At 35.3% G+C, this 4484-nt stretch overlaps 1 pseudogene; it reads left to right on the forward strand.

Annotated features, from left to right (window-relative positions):
* Positions 1 to 880: 880 nt before the first annotated feature.
* On the forward strand, positions 881 to 1696 carry LOC118852985 (annotated as a pseudogene).
* Positions 1697 to 4484: the final 2788 nt, after the last annotated feature.

Raw genomic sequence — 4484 nt, forward strand, 5'->3', positions numbered from 1 at the left:
TAAGTCTGAAGAACAGAGCCATTCTTGCTCACAAAGATATGTGGCATTTCTTGTCTTCTTCTTTAGTAATCCCAAATCCCAAATCCTTCCCAAGCCTGCCTATGAGCCCTAGGGATTGGGCAGTGTTTCCAATAATAGGAGGCAGGGCTTTTAGACATGCATGACAAGTCAGCCTACCCATGTCCTGACTTTTTTGTGTGTATGTGTGTTGTTCTACAGTACTTTCCTATTAATCTCAGAATAATGTACTTACTGGTGCCTAAGTTTGGCACATAGTCCTACTAGTTTGCTTACCTGACTTCAGAAGGGACTATTTGCTATGAAGAAAAGTCTATGACATCAAAGGCAGACAGCAAACTGGAAAAATAGCTGCCAAATATATCCCCTATTTTAACAAATGGAAATAGAAACCTGAACCAGTGTCTTGACTAAGAAAATAAATTTCATCACTAGAAACTTAAGCTGGATTATAATTCACACAAAATATTAAATTTAGTCATTTCAATTATTTATTTATTTGGGGAAGTGAAAGAATCAGTAAAATATTTTCAAAAGCATATGGGAGACTATTTACATGATATCAACCTGTTTGAACTCAAAAGTTCTTAACTGGGTTTCATTCTACTTCTCCTGAGTGAAGTCTGATGGGAGCCTAGAGCCTTGTTAGTCTTCTCACTTGATTGTCCGTGGTGGAGACTCAGGCTGTAGATAATCTCTCCCCACCCCTTTCTCAGCATTCAGTCCCCCTCCCTATGGAGATGCAGCTGTTCGGAATTCTGTTTTTCTGTGTAGAAGAACACCCAAATCATGGTCTTTCGTGGCATCCAGAGAGGCAGATATACTTGCTATTAAACTCAGTGCAGGTTGGAACCTAGGCAAGATGTCCCTGCCAATTAGAATGCACTGTCAGACATTCAGTTATGATGATTCCCTGGAGGATCCTACCCCAATGATTCTGCCTTCATCTGACATGTTCAGTAAGGCTCTGTGGAAAAAGCAACTCATCCTAGATCAAAAATACCAATAACTTTCCAAGGTTGAGGTTTCCTACCATAACCCTCAACTTCCAGTGATCAAATGAACAAAGTCCCAGTGGTAAAGGTCAAGGTTACACACATCATCATGACTACTCTAATTATAAAACAGACACAAGGAAGCATCCAGTACTTTTAGTAGTAGGCAGGGCTGAGCATTGTAGGCTCCACTCCCCATACAGGTCACACCACAGAAAAAGTAAAGTACCATAGCTTGGTTTAGGCAGTCCGTAAATTAAAGTTGCAAAACAGAGAGATGACTAAAGAAGATAGACTGATTGCTTCAACCCAGTCCACTGCAAGGGCTTATTTACTCATAGATTTTTTTTAACCTCATGGATGTTTATCTGACCTAGATGTCAACAGTGTGGGCTCTGGAAATGGAAATAGAAATAAACCATCATCTGAAAAAGGGAACCTTTTTAGACCAAGAACCCTTCTGAAAGCTGACTTGGATTTCAATGTCCGGTCCTACAAAGGTACTCAAAAGCCTTCACAAATGGAGCTCGTTCTGTTGCAGTCTACCAGAATTACAGAAGACCCAATAGCCTTCAAGCCCCTTAAGTTGGACCCTTCAAGTGATGGAAAAGAAGAAACAACTTCCAGAGGACCAGATCTTCAAACCAAGGTACATGAATATTTTGACACCCACAGAATTCTAAAGTTCCTTTTTCGTTCGTTTGTTTGTTTTTGTATTTTTTGGCAGGGTAAATTGGGGTGAAGTGATTTGCCCAAGATCACGCAGCTAGTAGATGTGTCAAGTGTCTGAGACTGGATTTGAACTCAGGTCCTTCTGACTCCAGGGCTGGTGCTCTACTCACTGCGTGACCTAGCTGCCCCCCTAAAGTTCCTTTTTTCATATAGGAAAAGTAGCTTTCACTGGTGAACCACTGTTGTGCAGAAAATATATTGCAAACAGGCTTTTCCTTCTTCCCATACACCTAGAGCTCAGCATAGGAAAAATGTAATCTATTCATAGTTCTGCTGAGGATAATATTCCTTGGGAAGTGGTGATTAGTTCTTTAAATATTTGTAGCAAAGTTTGAATCTTTCTAATGTGGTAATAGCTATTCTGTAAGGACCCAAAGTTGGTCTGAATAACTTCTCAAAGTACAGTCAACCACAGCCAGATAATAGAGAGTAGGGGGAGTAATTAAAATATATGCAGGCTTTGTTATGTATATATATATATATATATATATATATATACAGACACACACACATATATATACACATATATATATATACATATATATATACATATATATATATATATATACACCAAAAACAACAACAAAAAAGTATTAACTGATTGTGTTGACTCATCCTGAGTCCATGCATATGTGGACAATCCACAGTTTATTTGTTTTTAACATTTCTAATAATAATAATAATACATTATTTTAGTGGAATTTTGCCTCTACCTGCTAATCTATTCTACTATACTAACTTTTAAAACTACTTTATCATTTTTAAATGAAATCATTTAACATATAGAATGAAAGATACATTAGAACTTATATAGTTCAAACCCTCATTTTGAAGAGGAAGAAACTGAGCAGGTGTAACTTGCCTAAGGTTACACAGAGAGGAAGGAGATAAGCAAAATTTTAAACTAAAATGTCCTATAACTCAGCACTCTAATTTCATTTTGAAAATTCTTTGATACTTCTTAAATTAATGAGGCTCCCTTTGCCCCTAATGGTTTTTTTTATAAAACCAAACTTGTAACGCACAATCTATTTTTTCCAATCATTTTTAACTGGACCTGCCACAATTTCATGTGACCTGTCATGTCAATATTTTAGCCATATGGCAAAACATTCAGTGTGGAGACTGTTTCTTGGATTCTCTCTAACTTAGTTGACCAATCTCACTGAAATTTTCAATTTAGTCAGTTCCAGAATGGTTCTGCAGTTGTACATATGGACACGCCTATAGAACCTGACATGCAATCTCCTAATACAATTGTATCAAGTGAGCTTTGGGCAAACAATGAACCTCTATTTTCTTCTTCTTTCATGCAAACAACTAAAAGAAAATGAAATTGCTTGAAAAATCCAATGAACACATTCTCTCATATCTTTAGATGGTCTTCAGTTCATATTGTGCTATGATGCAAAAAATAAGAAATGGAAAAAAGCAAACCTTTAAACTGCATTAAATAACTTTTTTATGAACAGAAATAGAGCATATAATATCTGAGGAAAAGAGGTAGAACATGAGAATGTTGAATAAGATGTAATTTATTTCCCCAAAATGACTCTTGTCTATTACATTCCAGTTACATCTCTCTATATAATAGATATTCTTATCAGAAGTTTATCTGCCATCCTTTTCTAACATAATACACATCTAGTGATTTCCAATTTTACCACACAATAAACTTTCTTTATGCTCTCAAAATAACATAAGGATGAATTGATTAAAAATAATCCATGGTGTTACCAAAGATTTTTCAAGCTACAGAACTGTATCTTTGTCCTGTCACTGGCTGTAAAATATGTTGGAAGATTGTAAAAAAAATTCCAGAGATTATTCCAATATTTTAAGTGAATATTGTAAATAATGTTTTTTTAAATTAATGGTGAAACTCCATTGTGACTGCCAGCATCCAAAAATAGTGATTGCTTTTTCTATCTCATTACAGACAGCAAGACATAAAATCACTTGTCTAAAAATGGGAGGAACCAGAAACATCTTGATACATTTTTTTTCTATTTAATTGTATTCACTGCCATTTTTCTTTGCTTTATATATTCAACAGTAAATTGATTTCAGCAATATAGAAAAAAATCCATTTTATTCTCAGCTTGTTAATTTAGTCATAGCTCAGCTCATTTTTAAAATCCACGGTGATGTCCCATGGCTTTATAGAGAGCAAATAGAAATTCTCCAATTCATGAAGCCTTGTAGGCTGTTCACATATGGGGTGTCAATAACATACAATGTCCTTTTTCCCCTAAATATCCTTCCCTTGCTGCCTTATTCTCCTTGTCTTTTGCTCATGTTGATAGTCCATCAACTTACAATTCTACAAGAAAACCTCCATAGACTTTTCAATGGATTCTCTATGACTCTCAGGCTGGCCATTTTCTCTCTATTTTTGCTCCCAAGCATGCATGCACCATCTTTAAGAGGAAGTTTTATTGCTGCTTTTTGTTTTTTTTATCACAATAATTTCTGCAAATACCCCACACCTCCTTACATATCACTTTTCATATTCAATTCTTTCATTTAACAAAGAAATATAGTTAAGACTCTAGTAGTCTTATCTTTGTACTGTGAAGATGAGAGTATGCTTCAATTGCAATTCTGTTAGAATTGCTGGTGTGTTTTTTTTTTTTTTAGTTCAGACTTTAGCTTATTTTTTAGTGATTTTTTTCACTAAAATTGTTCTATTCACTGTGTATATTTTTCTTTTGGTCCCACTTATTTCACTCTGTTTCA

This window comes from Trichosurus vulpecula, chromosome 6 (genome assembly GCF_011100635.1).
Source record: "Trichosurus vulpecula isolate mTriVul1 chromosome 6, mTriVul1.pri, whole genome shotgun sequence".
Lineage (NCBI taxonomy): Eukaryota > Metazoa > Chordata > Mammalia > Diprotodontia > Phalangeridae > Trichosurus > Trichosurus vulpecula.